The following is an 18,590-nucleotide window of genomic DNA, read 5'->3' as shown; positions in this document are numbered from 1 at the left end:
TGTGGCCTCCGATGCCTCCCCCTGCAGAGAGCATTGCCAAAACCTGCTCCAGGCTTGGACCATGCTCATTTTGATAAGTCTGCATCAAAATGTCTCTCCCCCTCCCCCACCCCCTCTCCCTCTCCCTCACACAGAGATTATTTTCTTCCCCATGTGTCTATGCATTGCAAAGTTTTCCTCTTTGTTGATTCACTGCATTTATCTTTTTAATGTAACAATACGTGTAGTTTGTTTGCTGACCTTGTTTCATGCTTTGTTTCTTTTCAAATACTTCAAATATTCAAGAGCAGTGTTCAAGTGGGCTGCATTTCAGGGTAAATCTTCTTCTCAGGTTAATGTAGCTCTATTTTTTTGTGGGTTCATTGCTGAGGGACAAGATGTGAAGCCATTATAATTCCTTATTTTTTCCAGTTTACCCTTGCCAACACCTGATTTGCAGAAACACATCCTTGGGCAAGACTTTCTGTTGTTATCTGTACCATCAGTGTGTGAACAATTCATATATTGAGGTAGTGTGTGAATGAGGGAATGTGACCCATGGTCTATATCTTTTTTTTGCGTGGTTGTTAAATGTACAACCAAAGAATTTGAAAAAAAAACTAGTTCGAGGACGTTGTGAAGCAGAGTGGCATCATGGGAGTTGTTGTCCTCACCACTATTGCCGATAAAAATCTACTTGACGAGATTCAGGCGCAAATTATGTTCAGTTTTATTTGTTACGCACCAAACGGCAACAAATAATCAACTGGCTAACTGGTTATCAGCGGGTTTTTCTTCGTGGTTCAAGCACAGATACACAGTAGATGAAATAATGGTTCACTCCATATGGGTAAAGTGGATCTGATGCAATTAAAAAGGCAATGTGATGGCCGTATCCACAGCAACACAAGTCAAATAAAGGGTCAAATTCACTCTGTCTCAAAACACTACATGGATTCAATTTAGGTTTATGGTTTCACACACTCACAGGTTTTTCTTTGAAGTCACATTAGTTAACAAATATTCTGAGCGAGGCGCAAACAGCTAGTTTTCACTGTTTTGTCCTTATTAGTCGTATTGAGTTAGTTTTCTTATCCGTGTTATCAATTCTTCTTCCTGGTTTGGCCTTAGATGAGGCTGGCATATTATAAGTCTCCCTTTTCCCTCATTTGTTAGCTCAGTTGTTTGATTCACTGTCCTGGTTTCTTATTCATCAGTATTTTTGAATAGAGTTCTGTTTGGCTGACCTCTTTTAATTGGCCCAGTTATCTGCTTCATTTGATTATTCCTGATTCCTTTGTATTTAGAATTTTTTACTGTGATTAAAATGAAACCTTACCTTGATTAAAATTGTGGATTTCACTGGGTGTGAACAATTTGGATAATATCAACAAAATGTATAATTCAGGTCTAGTTGTCTTGGGATATTTTAATGAATTGTTACATCTTCAAGACTACAACCTATATGAATTTTGTCAATTTTAACTCTCCTTACACTACATGTAACCATATCTGTCCACCTGAAAAAGCCTATAACTGGAAATGGGGAGTAAAAATAAATTCTTTTCTCAAACTTCCTCCTCCCAGTCTTCCAAGTCACCCTCTCTGTGAAGAGATGGGTCAGTTACAGCAGATGAAGGCCTCTCATGTGCAGCCAAGAAGATTGCTTTGATTTCACTCCTCTGACAAATGGGGAGGGAGTGTTTGGATCCACCAACACTTCTGTGGACAATGTCTTGAACATACGGAGCTCGAGCACTTTTCAACCCAAAGTGGGATGAAAGTCGGCTACAACGTGACGGATGGACAGAGAAACTGAACAAATGGAGGCAGAGGTGTAATGCAAGGTAAGACAAGAAAAAGATGATCCTTCAGGGGTTTTTTTTATGGCATCCTTTCTCTGAACTGTTTGAATTACTGCAACATCTATTTGTTAGATTTCACAAATAATCCATCTTCTTTTTAATCATGCAGTTCATGTGAAATATATCGTGCCTAAGTGCTGTCCTAATGAAGTCATTACTTTTCCGTATGTTTTAAAGCCATTTGATTTACTGTCTTTTCACATCTTGGCTCAGTGGGTTGTTTCTTGTAATATTAATATGAATTTCACCAATGTTCTTTCTGTTACTCAGCTCATACGGGCTCCTCTATCTGTCCTGGTATTGTATCATCGCACACACAAAATGTTTGTAAGTAACTCTATTGCCGATGACACAAGCATTTCATCTTAGCGGTATGACTCCCTCAATAAGAACAGATGTTTTAATGTTCATTTATGTTTAAAACTGGATCGCTTCACTGCCCAAAGGAGAGTCGACATAGAGTTGGTTGTGCAAAATTCATGCTAATGACATTCAAGTCAGTGCAGCGCATGACAAAATGCACGTGGATATGATTGCTTCAGTGTGAAACATGAGCGTGAGAGCCAGTGATGCACTTCAGAGGGAGGTAGGTGTTAAAGTTTTATAAGGAAAAGATATAATGGAGACAGAAAGGCTGGTTTTCAAAAAACATTTTTTTAATCTATGAGGAATGTAGTTTGATTTCCTGTGGGTGGCTTGTCAGGATTATATCAGACTAAGGATAGGGAGCTAACCTAATCAAAAGACGTTTTGGGAGGGGGAAACCTACAGAAAGCTATTTTATCATGTAGGTAACCAAACATTCTGAAATCATTGTAGTATATGAAACCAGTTTTATTAGTACATCTGCTGCCTTGTAACAGGCCGGTGACAGATGACAGTGACAGTCATGGTCTGGTGGGGGATGAGGATGCAGGTTAGAACTCAGCCACTCTTCATTGCAGCATCAGAACAGTCCATCCTGCAGAATGCCAGGTCTGAGGAGGGAATGAATCCAGAAGAACAGGATATTAGGCCTCGGAATGGGATGAAATCGGGCCACTGCCGTTGTCTGGGTTGTACTTTTTATTGAACTGCAATTGTAGCACTGCAGCAGCTGGATGAAACAACCCCATGGTTTATCATTCACTTCAGGGCTGCCCTCTCGCAAGTAATCTTTCTGAGACTTTAAAAAATGGGCTGAGGTGGAAGCCACAGACTGTCTCCACTTTCTTTTATTGTGCAAAAATGAAGCCAAAATATCCCGGTAATGGGTGAGGCCATCTGGGTGAGGCCATCTGGGCATAGAACCGCAATTTCGATTTCCCGTTGATAAGTTAGTTTCAACTTTCAATCACGAAGTTTGACTCCGTTTTACAAGATCAAATTTCAACTTAAAACCAAACTTACCTGAAAAATGTGCACTCTGACATACACCGGCGTTGGTCCCATCCACTTACATGGAGGAGGCAGGGTTAATGATCTGTAATGCAGCCGGCCACCAGAGGGCGGTCGAGATGATTTGGCTTCACTTTTGGTGAGTTGTCATGTCGTCCATCTTTATGTACAGTCATAAACAGCACAAAAACCTAATCCCACACAAAGTGCTCCTCTTAAATGAGCATTTCCGATGTTTAAAGTTGTTCAGAGCCAGTGCAATTCCATTTAAATGTCATTAACTTGTGCAGTAACTCTTAAAGACAACAAGTAATATAACACACCGGGGTTGCATTATTTACTTTACAGAGACTGAGATTTCCCATGAAGGGTACCTTCCACATTTGAAATCCATGCTCGAAAACAACCCCTGAACCATGAATAACTCTGAATCCACTGCCTGTACAATGCAGCCCGGTGATAAATGTCAACTTTAACCGAACTGTTTTCTCAAAAAGAGATCAATTATACAGCAGTGCAAAAAGTATTAATAATTAAAGCAAATTTGCAGACTCCACATATTACTGTGTATTTCTGTACTAGCAATAGCAAGAGTAAAGATTCACTACAGGCCAAAGAAAATCTGCACTGATGATTCTGTTGAGCAGCAGGTGAACAAGGGATTATAGCCCCTTAAAATATGAAATGCTTATAATGATATATGTAGGTTATTTAAGTTGTGTTATTAGAGCTGAAACCTTGATTCACATCCCAGCTCGGGTGAAACCTCAATTCTTATGTGATTAAAATACCATATAATCACAATTTGACCAAGTCACCGCACACGCAAAGAAACTACTGAATTGTTTCACATAATATGCTGCGGACAATTTACAGCCACTGGCCATTGTTGTGCATGAGGAATAAAGAGTGCCATGATGCACATATTGATTTGGCTGTAAAGAACACACACAGAGGGAGTACTCTGAGAAAAGGTCAGGAAAAATGAGATTTAACTTTCTTATTATAATACTGACATTGCCCATTACTTTCAGAGTCCTGGAATGAATCCTTACTCACCACTGCTCCCTACAGAGCAATGCAACACATGCAGTTTCTGAGTGCTGTGAAGGGCACTCTATCCCACCCACTTGTACCTTGAGGTAGTTATTGCAATTATGATACACTGCGACGCATTTCGTGGGAAACTCAATGATGGACATATACAAGGTTAGAGAAGCTCTTCTTTATATGTAAGTTTCAAGATGACATCACATGAGAGAAAATAATCATAATAATAAATAATAATAGTTATTGATGCTTGCTTATTGCTTTTTTGGATTATGAATATGAAATGGGCTCTTCCCTTGATGAGGATAATTATCCTGCTTTTGCTTCAATCAGCTTTCCAGCTCAGCATGAGACCCGGGAGTGTAAGTTGGATCCATCTTTCAGAGCCTTTCAACAGCATTCAGTTCCAGCCAGTGAGAGACTGACATAAGAGGAACAGGATACTTAGTGAACCTAAATAAACAGCAGCACTGTGCACAACCTAACAGGAGGACACAGAACTGAATGTGCCACTGCACTCTAATACTGTTTTTTCCAAAGAGACAGGATCCTCTACTCTAACCATTATGTGCCATGGCAACATGTCTGTTTGCTTCGACCCTGATCCTTTTGAATAAGCCCTTACTCTGCTATCTTTCAACAAGTTGTCAAATTACCCCGGGAAAGAGGGAGTTTAGAGAGAGGTTCACCTTAAAATACTCCATCTCTCTGTGACACTGTCAGAAATACATTCCCACAAATGTCAGACCTAACTTGTTTAAGGTTGCAAAATAATATTTACTATATGGAGCACGGCGCTCATGATGTCCACGAAGGAATTACAGCTTTTTCTGACCACAGTCACATAACATTAACCAACAATCCATCATACGAGAGGCAGACGCTATAACCATGAAGCCCAGGACAGAGAGTGCAGGTAGGTCAAACTTAACATTGTTTTCCATATATTTGGCATTTGGATTTGCAAGATTGTAAAAATGCCAAAAAGATGTTTGTACGGTCAGATGTAAAATATATAGACGTTTCAAATTGCCAGAATCTGATTCTTTTCCCATCCCATGAAGAGGCTACATGACAGTAAGTATCCATAGGCAGCAAGCTCACACAATTTCAGTAGAAACTTCATTACCAATATCTAAACTAAACCAGATCCTTCTGACATGGAATCAGTTTAATTATAGTTAAATAAGAAAGTTTGAAATATTCAGTTTGCTGATGCAGGCTATTGAAAAGAAGTCTTGAATCCAAGCTAGCCAACAAGTTCCACTTTGGCAAACATCTGAACACTTTGCTGAAGATACAAAAGGAGTTTTTCTTTTCTCTCCACATTCCCCAAGTGCTTGTTCATTGACGAAATTGCTGAGTTCCTCTATTATTTTCTTGACCTTACAATGTGAAGTGCCTTGAGATAATGTATGTTGTGAGTCAGTGCTGTACAAATGATTTGAATTGAAAACTACTTTTGAAGGACAGAGATCTGGCCTGTATTAAAATGTTCATACGAAAAAGGTCTCCACAAACATTACACTTTTGTTGAGTATTTAACGTTACGGCTCAAAGCATCTGTGGCACGATAAGAACATGTGATGGGTGAGGGTCAATGAATTTACAGAGTGGATAATATGAACTTTAACAAATACACAGTGGGTAAAGTAGTTTACATTAGAAAATATAGTCTTGAAAATCTATTTTCCTTGAGCATTCATTCACTTATCAAGGTGAGTCACTCGTCTTATATAGAACACATCTCAGCATGCTCACACATGCCATCCTGATTATAAAAAATAATAAAAAACGTCCTTTTTTATGTCTCTGTGCCGGCGTGAGCTGTGGCTGGAGGCGTTATGTTTTCAGGTTGTCCGTCTGTCAGTCCCTTTCTGGTGAACAAGATATCTCTGTAACGCTGTGAGGGAATTTCTTCAAATGTGGCAAACGCCCACTTGGAGTCAAGGATGAACTGATTCGATTTTGGGGGCCAATGTCGAAGGTCAAGGCCACTGTGACGTCACAAAATTCCAGATTTCTTAATCTGGTATGAGAAACTTTCTCTCAACTTTTGAAAGGATAAAATTATAAAATAGGACATTTCTACCCAAAAGGTCAAAAATTTAATAAAAAATGTTGTGACCATAAAATGGTCAGATACTGAATCTGTGTCACTTCTTTGCAGCATAATCGAGATTTGAATCATTGTCTACTGTCCTGGGAACAACCTTTGTGCTCTGTCAAAGTGTGTACCCATGTGTATTATGGCTACATGTTCACATCAGGCCAAGCATGTGAACACATACAATACAATGAATTTGACCCTGTTTTAGTATTTTGACACAATAACGCAATGTGCATTACACATGGTTCTCAATAGAAATTATTCAGTGAGTATATCTTTTATTTTCATCTTAATATCTGAATAAATCAATCAAATTGTATTTGTATAGCCCTTATTCACAAATCCCAATTTGTATCATAGGGCTTAAATATATCTCTTATTATTTTTCTTCACAGTCCTCACTGTAGTTTATATTATGAGTCTGGACAGACATGGATACAAAGTGCAACTTGACTGGTCTGTGGAGGCACACAACCGCAAGGCAGTGATGCTAGTTTGTTATTGTGTGGCGTGTGGTCCATTTCATTTTCTTGTAACATTAAAAAAAAATAAAAATGGAAAACTGGCTTATCAGATCACTGAGCACAATGACTCTCATTTGTTTTGACATTATTCCTTGTACTATGTATAGAACTGAGGGTGTTGCCATAATGTGTTGCCATGTGGGAAGAGTCATGAAGCCAGGGGCGAACAGCGGAGCCAGTCAAAGCCAAAGTCAGAGCCATGTCCGCCCTTCACATGCACTCCCCAATACACACATTAACAAGCCCACAGTACATTTCAGCCACTGATTTTCATTGCAAATGACTGTTCTCTGAATGTTTCCGGGCGAAGCACATTCCTCACAGAAAAATGGGTCTACATCATGTATTTTACAGATTTATTAAAAGCAATGAAAGCTGTGATCTACATGCTCATCATCCCCTCCCCAGTTTTTGCCTGAGAAGCAAGTTTTAGCCCATAAATTTAAGTCTATATACAGTAGCTTATGCCTATGATGCATGAAGAGGAGGGTTTACTCCTACAGGGACCGGCCTTTGGCAGGCCCACTAATGGGATATGGTCCACAGCTCCACCTGTTCCGATGAATTTTCCTCCTTGGATCAGCTCGACAGCGTCACGTGAGGGGCTGCACTGGGGAAGGTAATGGGGAGGTAGTGGTTTGAGAGACAGCGCCGATCATCCCTGATTTCATGGATATTATTCCAGTGGCAATTTAAAAATCAAACATCACCACCGCTCCCCTTCTGGATGGAGGGAAGCAAGAAGTTGAAAAAATGACAAAAGGCTTCCAGGACGAGAACCAAGCGAAAGAGCCCTGACAGCCCAAACTTGTCGTGGTTTTCCAGAGGAAGCAGCAGTGTCAAATATGATTATTTTTTCTGACCACAACAGAGTGACACTGTGGAAAATTCCCTTGGCTATTCTATTCCAGAAGGGTATCTTGGCACATTAAGTAACCTATATTATGTATAAACACAGTTTGACAGGTAATTATTTTGGACAATAAAATGAAAAGGAAAAGTTGCATGCATGCGAGCACAGGGGCCGAGTCAAGCCTGCAGTGTGTCCCTCACCCCTGCTCGGCCGTCTTTTGAAGTATAGATTGTGTTTATTCCAACACAGAACCCCCCCCCCACACCCACACACACACACACACACACACTTATATATTCAAAAACACTGTGCACCCATGACAGTAAGTACGGCTCAGTGCAAATCCATCTTGATAATTGTCATATGCTAAATGGAGTGTGGACAGGCTGAAACATGCGCCACCTCACATGTATTAAGAAGGAAAATTTAGTTTCATTTGCATTCACAACCGCTCTGTATACTCTAAATAATGTAAAGTGAAAATGAGCTCTTTTGAGTAATCATATTGCAGAGTGTAGTGACAAGGAGGATATAATCTAGAAAATGGGATCATTAAAATGAGCATTAATGCTGAATGGGGCTGTCAATCTACTCTTGTCTTACCCTTCACCATATTTATTGTCTTCTTACCTAATCACTCTGCATTTATGGCTCCAATCATTCATTCGCATATTGATTTGTGTGCGTGTGTGCGTGTGTGCGTGTGTGTGCATGTGTGCGTGTGTGCGTGTGTACTGTATATGTGCGCTACCCCCAGGTGCTTGTTCGCTAATAGAGTTCTTTAGTCACAGATCTGTGTGACAGGTGGCCCTGCTGGCCTCCAGTGTGTACTCAGTACAAGTGCTCTCCTGGGTGAGAAGCTGTCACATCCACTTACACAAGGGAACAATTCTTCAGGCCCCCCCCCCTTTCTTTAAACACCGCTACCTTCCACCTTCCCCCCCCCAAAAAACCCAAAACACTCCACTTTTAAAGTCTCGCCGTTTCAAATTCACAATTCAGCCTCCCTCCACATCTCACAGCAGCAACCACTCAGGGCATTAGACTTTCTGTGTGCAGAAATATTCCCCAACAAAATATCAATACCCTGTAAAGATCACTGGGCAATCTGCAAGTGGAGAGCATTGAAATAACTGGTAAAGATGGGTGTCTCCACACAGGTGTCAGGAAGAGCTTTCACCATGTAACCATAAACACACACAGGCACGCCGAGGAGCCGACAATACAACATGCAACAGTGTTCAATGCTGGAGAAAACCGCGTGAAGACCTTTCAGAGTTACGTGCTGCGAAAGCTGCTTCAGCTGTTTCTGTGCTTTACTCTTGGCAGTTGAACCGTGAAAATGTCATTTTTTGTTCTGCATCAACTCTACAGTATGTCACCACATGGAAATATTCCTTCTATACATGCGTTGGAAACACTCACTGAAGGCCACCAATTATACAGTTTGAAGTCAGGCATAAAGGGGAAAAGAGCTATCTGCATTTATGAGTTACTGCAGGCACATCGAGAATTGCATTACTTGATTAAACACAAGAATTATATTTCTTTCAAGTAGTTAGTCCTCTGAGTGTTGAACTTAAGTTTTCACTACCGTTTAAAAGAAAGTATTTTTGCATTTTGCAGAATGCTTATTCACTTCATTAGAGTTAGATGAGAGAATTTATACTACTCTCATTTTAATAAGTACAAAGTGGTTAGCGTAGCTTAGCACAAAGACTGCAAACAGGGGGAACAGCAAGCCTTGCTGTGAACAAAAAAAAAAAATCCACCCAGCAGCATGGGTTATTTAAGCTTCCTACGCAAAGAGATACGACTGATTTAGACAATGTTACCGTCACTGCCCACCTACTTCCATGCTTTCTTTGCATTGCCATGGTTGTTAAGCATTACATCCACCAGAGGGCAGCACAGAGGCAAGAGTTTCTGACAACAACAAACATGGCGGCAGTGGAGGAGATTGTGATAAGAAAGAGACAAAAGCAGCCTCGTAGTGTGAAGGTGTCCAACTTAAATCTCTCTTCAAAAAGGTCTAACATTGTTGACATTTCTTCCTTGTGCCCTAAGGTTGTCTCGCTTGACCTATTGGCTACACTGACCCCCAGGATCTCCAGGGGTATTGCTCCATTTTGTCTGTTTCGTCCATATCCGAAAGCGCTCAGAAGATGTGCACAAATATGGACGAAATGAACTCTGGACAGGACGGAGGGCTTCATCCGAATACTCATTCGTATCATACGTCATAAACAATTTACATAGCAGTGTAGTCTGCAGAACAGAAATGTGAACCTATGTGGGTTGAAGGGCATCATGTCCTGGACTATTTCTTGGTCGGACGTAGTAAGAAATAGTTTAACACATGTACCTCATAACAGATTTTGTTACTTTTGAACCAATCAAGCTGTTTCCTCTTGTTTTCGTTATGCTAAGCTAAGATAACCAGCTAAAGCTTTTCCAGTAATAAAAGTGATCATAACTTCTAATGTATCTTTTGACAAAGAAACTAATAAAGTAACTTCAAAACAATGCTCCCTGTATCCTCGCTATGTGGTGCTTGCGTTCCCAGTGCTGACGGGTTTTTTTGGTGGTGGCCTTGGATGTACTATCTCTATATCGAAAAGGGGAAAATAAATTGCTTTATTCAATTTTAACGCTTTCCAGTTAGCTGCCAAACAATGCCCCAAACAAACATTATTAAATTTACACTGAGCTGACTTTTGATGCTATACCGTGTGGGTTCGGCATTGGTTGTACAGCGATATCAAGGACAGGATTGTTTACTGCGTCCAACTAACCCTATACTAAAACAAGTACTACATTGATGGATACCCATGTGACATCTCAAGCCAAGGTTTTATGTAGTTTCCATCATCTGTGTTCAGACAGTCTGAAATAGCACAAGGGTTTTAGTACAAGCTTTTTTTTTTTACTAAGCCGCCATCTTGTTTATAGAGCGATACGACAGGTAGAATTATGAAAAGCCTCAGAAGGTTGGCACCGAGGTCATGTTGTGACAGTGCATCCACTCTTTACTTAATATTATGCAGTGTAATGGCACTACAGTTGTCACATGGAGGGTAAAACTGTGGGTCTGTGTGGAATCAGACGGTGGCAGATGCATGTGCGTTTCAAAGCACACTGGCGCCATCCTGAGGCACCACACAACCCCTGCATCATAAAAAAATTAAGACTGGGTTATTTTCAGGCATCTTGTACACTGAAGGGGGCGGGGGATATTCAAATGTAGCCTATAAATTGGTGATAATTAAAAACCCTAATTACACTTGTTGATTATGCTGATATCATATTATAATATAATTTCTGCTTATTCCATTTATCACGACACGCAATTCTGCTTTAATAGGAGCTGTGCTTTTCAAATATGTTTTTTATTGAAACATTATTATCCAAAACAAATACAAACTCTATTTCACTAGCTGTGATGCATGGCTTTTATTTTTATAAAGCAAAACTCCTCTGCACCCTGCTTGGATGTATATGTTAACTGGTGATTTTTTTTAACTGGTGATTTTTTTAAATAGCATGTGTGATGAGAAAGTTCACACATGCTGCAGAGCATGTGTTTTTATTAAGAGTGTGACATGGGGGAGTGGAATTGAAGAAGTAAGATGTGAATTCTAAAATGCTTTGAAGGTGGTAGCCACAGTATGAATGTATTTATAATGTGCAGATGTCTACTTACAGTTAAGTAACACTTAATCTTAAAGAATTAGTCCAATGATTTAGTTTGTCGCTTCTATAAAAATGTGCAAGTTTTCACGAGACAAAATAAAACACGGTAGCAGAGGGGAAATTGTCCTTAATTTCACAGGGTCCTAAACTTCCCATGATGCAATATAATAGTATCACCCATTAGATTTGCCCTGACTAGTAAACATCTAAATCTATCATCTAATCCATCCAGAAAGCTCTGTCTATCCATGTGTGTTGTCGATCATGACAGCAATGCGTTCACAACACTTGATTCTCAGGTGACTCTTTGTGCAGCAGCTGTGATGTGGACTGAGACCTGCAGCAGGTCTTTACTTGCCACTACTTGTCACTTTTACTGTTTCAGAAAGACGCAAGATGCAACCAGCATCTCAGGCCAAGTAAACAGCCCATTCCAAACAGACAGGTTTAGGGTGGACACCCTTAAAAATCCATTTTAAATGGCTTATATGGATTCCCACTGTTTTACCTACATTTTAAGAGAAAGGCCCTGATGACATTATCTGGGTTAGTATCTCTGAGAGGTCTCTCCAGACAAGCCTTCATATAGCTGAGTAGTGCGCCCCCTGGTAAGTAAACTGATCTTTGGATAAAAGGTTGGTGGAACGCCCCCTTTAACAGTCTGACATTATAGTTTTACATTTCACACACAACTTGTTACACTTCTTACACTTCAGTCAGATTTGAGTGTTCTCTGTTGTTCCTCCATTGGTTGGACTGTGAGTGACCCAGGACATCTGCTCCCCCTCGGGCAGTCTGTGCTCGCCCTTTACTGTGTCTGTCGGGGCCTGGCTGCACTTCTAGGCCACCAGGCGGCTCTCCATTCTATCAACAAGGTGAGAGATGAAATGAGCAAGTGATATGTTTCCTCCTGTGCGCCCAACACCTGCCTATTTTTGGAAAATGAAGGGGTATGAAATGTTTCCAGCAGTGAGGCTTGTGAGTGAGTGTCCATCTACGAGTGCACTGAACACTATGTGCTTGGGCCAAAGGAGTAACGTCCAATCGCTGGACACCAGAGGCTAATTTATTAGTGGAGCTACACTGACCAAGGGCTGCATCAATGAATACTGTGCTCTGTGAACCCAAACATTTCACTTAATTAGTGGGAACAGGGACTGCCAGACACGTTCTATTGTTTTGTTTTATTTTGTAAAAAACGTGCTCTGCTGCCGTCTTGTTAGGGAAACTTTGTGATGAACTGCACACAGGAGAAGCACTTTTAGAGCAAGTGCAACACAATACGGAAAAAATTCTACATAATTGAAACACACTGTGTAAAGTGCATGGCCTTATTGTTGTCCTACAGCCTGTTGTGATTTTCATCTTTGCAGCTTCAATTCTCGTATTTTTCTGTTTAACATGTGCTTTTCCCCCCTAATGTTTATTTACCTGCTCTTTGGATACCCTGTACAATAAACTTCTGTAACACTATATATTAAGATATAATTATTCAAGTAAGCATAACAGCAAACAAAGCTTTATTTATATATAGCACATTTCATTCCAGGTGCACAACGCATGAGCCACCACGGACGTTGTAACTACACAGATGTGGAAACTGTGGAGATAAAAATTTGACATGGAGTACAACAAACACACAAATTAATAAGTAGGGATACATCTGATTAAATAACAGACCAATAACATAATATAAAACCAATATAAAAATAAGAAAAGTGCTTAAAATTCACCAATAAGTAGTTAACCAATAGCATGCATAACACAGAAAATAGCTCTTTATTGGTCATTGGTCAAAAGCACGTATTAATCTGGTATTCTGAAGTCCCTATTCTCAAATAAGGTCTAATGGATGCACATGTTCTTTTCCCGTTGAGTGTTAGATGAACAAAGCACAAATGGAAAATGATTCAAATGGGAACCAAGGGTGCTTTTACTCTGAAGAGACAACAACTTCCTTTCATACTATAAACAGTAGTTAGGACGCTTTTAGGCAAAACTCTTACAACATGAATACAACACTACAATGTACTTTATAACGACAGATAAAGAGCTAGTATGTTCCTATATGTGCAATGCTAACAAGCAACATGCTAATAGTGAATAAGTGTTACCTGGAGATCAATTGAAGGTGTAATTAGGTGACGCTCTGTTTTGGCTGAGGTTGATTCTCAAACACGAAGGTTGATGTATCTTCTTAAAGAGGCTCGTTTACCTCTGTGACCGTCCCGGCAGAGCAGGGAGGCTGGATGACACCAAAGGGTGTTCGGCGTCCCTGCTTCGGTAATCTAAGAGCTAGTGTGACACTTCAGACTCAAAGTCGGTGACGAGGAATAAAGGAAGTCTTTGGGGCTTTGTGCTATCTCTCAAACACTCCTGGTGTAAATAAATGATTCCCTGCCTTCTTTGCTTTGATGTCTTAAAGATGTGTTTTGCACAATGACAAGTTTTCAGAGTTTGCAGTTGTACTCTGATGATGCTGTAGAGTAAAACATTAAAGAGGTGCCGCACACTGAACTGTGTTGTTTGAGCTGTAAACTATTTATGACTCTACTGGGATGAAACAGTGGCTTTAATATGATCATCATATCATTTCAAAAATCGGCATTTCATGTGTTGAAAATGGCTCATAACACCACCCAGTGAGTCTTGGAACTTGCGAGGTCGACCATTTTTGATCATGAGATTTGTAAGTTCATTCTTACAAATTATTCTTTGTTTTCATATTTCACAAAATATGGTTTGGTCTCATTCCAGTAGTGTAGAGGTAACTTTGGCAGCTTCGTACGACACACATGGGAGACGGGTGACTGCTGCACCCTCACACACTCCAGTGGCGGATGAAGATTTTTTCTAAATCGGGGGCCATAAAGGGGCCACGATTTAAAGAGAGGGGCGAATGATATGTCCACCATCCATGCACGATTCCTGATTCAGTGAGGAGCACATTTAACTCATTCCTTGTTTACTGTTAACTCTATAGCCTTCAGGAAAGCCACAAATCATTGAATATATTTAGAAAATTGTTCCTTGTTCAAGCACATTGTGCAGTAAATTGTCATATTTATTTTTAGTATAGTTAGTAAGTGACTCGTTACTACGGAAAGGACAGGGACACTGCAGGGGCCAAATATATTTCAGCTTGGGCCAATGCCCCCCTGGCCCCGCCCCTGGATCCTGGTTTGGCAGTGAGTCGCTCTTGATTTATTGGACATTTTGTATGATGGTAATTTATAGCTTCAAAACTCATTAGCATTAGCCATCTAACTGACATTGCGTAACCCCCCCCACCCTCTCCGCTTACATTGCATCAGCTCCAAGAACTCCAGTTTCAGGCGTAGCCGAGCTGCAGCAAACGGCTCGAACACATAGGTGGAACTCTGTGGTGTAAAATCGTTTAAAGAGCTCTGTGTGGCAGAGGGGCCTCGATGTCCCTCGTCCCCCTGCCCAGTTTTTAGCATTTTTTTAAATTACCAGTGGGTGTAATGAGGCTCGGGGCTTCGGGTGAAGTTAAGCTTTTATTAAATGTGAAATGTGTCATGATTATTTTGTAAGATAAATATTCCTGTCCAGTCAGTTAATAGTACATGTGTTGATTTTGGGCCGATTTATTGTAATGAATGCTGTCGAATGATCATTAACTCGACCCGACCACACAATTCTTGTTCTTCTATTTCCACATTATTCACAATCATTTGTATATGACTCGTTGGCTGGCCTTGGTCTAAGCGAGAGCATCTTGACATCTCGATCGATACTCCTCGTGAGCAAGCTCCATAGCACATGATAATAACATATTGATCATATTATCGATCATATTGGTCAATATGGGAGTTGCTCGTGGAAGTCTTGGTGGAGTTCCCGCTCTCATACCCTTTGCCTTCATAATAAGTGGAGCAGTGATTAAGCTTTATATCTCGACAGTTATGAATAGTAACAGTACATGATGTTGTTGTGCCGGTGTCTGTGCTGAGACGTCTAAATATCTCGCTCCCACTTCAGCCATATTAGTTTAATGGTTAAATCTCACCACTGTCAGCACTGACAGCAGATTGTAAACTCCTACTGAACCCAATGGACTCACACCTTGCGGAAGAGTTGGTTTGTAATCAAAAATTCAGTTTGAATGCATTTCGCTGTAAATATTTTCTTTTCCCTCTAATGCTGATGCAAGCAGACATCCTAGTTCCTTCGCTGAGGGAGTTAAGGCTGATGGTTTGCAGCATCTGCAGTGGGATCCTGTGGGTTTCAACTTGACAGCTTGTCTCCATGAAAGCTTGGTAATGAGAAAGACTGTGTTCATTCTGTCTACATGTGTCAGAATGACACATACACAAGTGTTTCCAGCTTGTGTACAATGTGGTGGTTTTTACTTTAGCATGGCTTGACAAGTATTACAACCAAACACCAGCAGCAACTTTCAGACATTTATCTATACAATCTGTTTGTCTGAGGTGGAGGTTGTGATCAGCAGCTTTATTGGTGTTTATATCCGTTCACATGCCACAAACGTGTTGTAAAAATGCCAGGCTACATCTGTTTTGGGTGCAGGTTTGCGGCTCTGTTTTTCACAGTCCCAGTGTTGTTGTCGCAGAACTGGTTCTAGATCAAAGTTAATGGGAGAAATGATAGTGATAGTGAGCTATGCATTCGTTTGGAGCCATGATTCTGTCCATCGGTGAATGAAAGTTTAATTGTCTTTAGCTCCTGAGGGAAATAACTTTCTCTATAGCTCCTCAATACCATGTTCCCCTGCCAATTTTTTCTGTCAGCCATTCGGTGCTGGTGCAACTGGAAACAAGGTTGATAGGAGAGGTGGGACTGAAACAGAATGTGCAAGTTTTGGGCCAAAACAACTTCACAATGAGCTGAAATATGTTCAATATCAGGGGAACTGAATCCTCAGCGGGTTTATCCTTAGACCAGCTACATGTGATCCATTTTTTATATTAAAACATTAATTAAAATGAAACAAAAACATTTAACATCTTTTTATATCCTCCCCTGCTTTGTAGACATCTGTTAGCTTCATACTTAGTTCCACAGTTGCAGTCAGGAGGAGCCCTTGGATATTGCAGTTTGCAGAATCACAGAATTTATGATCTTGATCTTCTTTGCTTGTGCTAATGAGTCAGTTAAGACCTAGAGAGTGAAAGAAGTTCTGACACAGCTTCTGCGCATGTGTCTAATTTATTGTGTCACATTTATTGTTTAATTGTTTTTTTCTTCATTGTTTTTAATGTGGCTTTGCTGCGAGGGTTGTTTTTTCACTTCATAAATCAAACTTTGACAAACTTATCTTTTGAGTGATCGCATGCTTTGTCAAACAGGACTAAAGAGCCAGCTGTTAGCATCACAGACCACAGCGTTTGGACAGACAGGCAGTATCAGTACAAATGACTTGTGGTTTTGTGGCAGAAAATTCTTCAAAGTCTGATTGCACAGAAAAAAAGCTGCATATTTTTTGTCTTGTTTTTGTGGTTGAGTCACTCAGAACCACAGTCACTGACACTGTGCCTCCCACACAAATAACTTATTTTCCTCAGCGTTTTGTTTTTGCCGAAATGCTTGATTATTAAAACCACAAAGAGATGATACTTAAAAAGTTTTATCACTTCTCCCATTGGTAAATATATTTAAAGAGAATCATCCGAACAATAGGCTGTATGCAAAACTTTATCTAAGTTGACTTATTATGATGCTTGTTTAATTTGAACCTGATGATGAATATCCTCTTAAATCCAGCAGCCAGATGAAAATCTAACATAAACGAACACATTGTGCAGACACGTCTCTCATGGCTTCACTGATAGTAAATAACTGTTTAGGTCCAAACCGGTAAAACTCTTTATACATATACACAGTATATGAACAATGTTTCATAAAGGAAGGAAAAAATATTCCACATTTATTTTTCATTGTCCATACCACATTCATCATCACACAAACTTTAATTTTACTTGTCATTTGTTAAGAGGGTCCATCTACTATCTGGAAACCACTGGACTAAAATAAATAATTGTATGATGTTGCTGCTACTGATTCATCAGTATTATTATTGGAATTTGTTATATTAACCAAATCAAACTGTTTGGAAAAAAACTGAAAAACAAGTCATTTTACTTTTAATAATTCAAACAGACTAAAGTAGTAATACTATTATTTCCTCTACTTAATATGTGCGTTCTGTCGCTGGGGGTCTCTCAATCCAAACAATAACAAAGGTTTGATGACTTCCTGAAGCAGCGTTGTTGCTAAAGAGAAATGTGAAATAAACAGAAATTGTCCAACTGGTAGGTTAGATGTTCAGTATCCCTGATGTGATGCAACACGAGGCCTGATGCTGTTTTTTATTGTTTATGATTGTCTCTGGATATTGTCTGAAATTCGTGGAAGCACATTATCAGTGTTTACTCACACTGACACAGAACAACAGAGAACTATCTGTCCTCTGTGTTTGTCCACCCCCTCATGTGCTTGTCTTCTGCTAAAATGGAAAAAGGGAACGATGAAGGCAAAATCTCTCACCAGTTGCTGCGAACGCAAGATATTTACGACCTTTGCTCACATGGTCGGTAGATCACAAACTGATCTTGAGGGATCAGGGACATGCTTGGTGAGGTGTGTTTTTTTGGGGGGGGTTTCCAGGAAGAGCTGGGGCCAAACGGTGCTTTCACTTCACAAGTGGACTGGAATGAAGATGACAAACTGATGGAGACAGGTCGTCCTTTGGTTTAAAATCACGCTGCAATTCAAGTCTGTCTGACAGGGTATTAAAAACTTAGAGTGACGCTGTGTGTGTTTGTCACATCGTGTGAACTATGAAGCGCAGGAGTGAAAGTGACAGTGAAAGTGTGTGTGTGTCTGTGTGTGTGTGTGTGTGTGTGTGTGTGTGTGTGTGTGTGTGTGTGTGTGTGTGTGTGTGTGTGTGTGTGTGTGTGTGTGTTTGCCTTGTTCCAAATCACTGATCAGGCTGAATTGTTGCAGTGCTTCTAAGTGGTTGGAGTTCTGTCAATGATTTTCTTAAATTTGAGCCTTTCATTTGTTGCCTTAATATTTATATGCACATTTTTCCTGTTACTCAACAGTCTTAGCAGTGGAAAACTCTTATCACGCCACTGGATCTCTTTGAAGTGAAC

The 18,590-nt window shown here is 40.2% G+C and overlaps 1 long non-coding RNA gene across 1 annotated transcript; it reads right to left on the bottom strand.

Annotated features, from left to right (window-relative positions):
- Nucleotides 1–2,487: 2,487 nt before the first annotated feature.
- LOC118117246 lies at nucleotides 2,488–13,706 on the bottom strand. The gene is made up of 3 exons (XR_004697777.2): nucleotides 13,566–13,706; nucleotides 12,161–12,315; nucleotides 2,488–2,821 (listed from the first exon to the last, which is right to left on the bottom strand). It is a non-coding gene; the product is annotated as an uncharacterized LOC118117246 (long non-coding RNA).
- Between the last annotated feature and the right edge of the window lie 4,884 nt (nucleotides 13,707–18,590).

This window comes from Hippoglossus stenolepis, chromosome 11, assembly GCF_022539355.2.
Source record: "Hippoglossus stenolepis isolate QCI-W04-F060 chromosome 11, HSTE1.2, whole genome shotgun sequence".
In the NCBI taxonomy this organism is placed as follows: domain Eukaryota; kingdom Metazoa; phylum Chordata; class Actinopteri; order Pleuronectiformes; family Pleuronectidae; genus Hippoglossus; species Hippoglossus stenolepis.
Note: the sequence above shows the minus strand (reverse complement) of the source record. Positions and strands in the feature narration are given on the sequence as shown.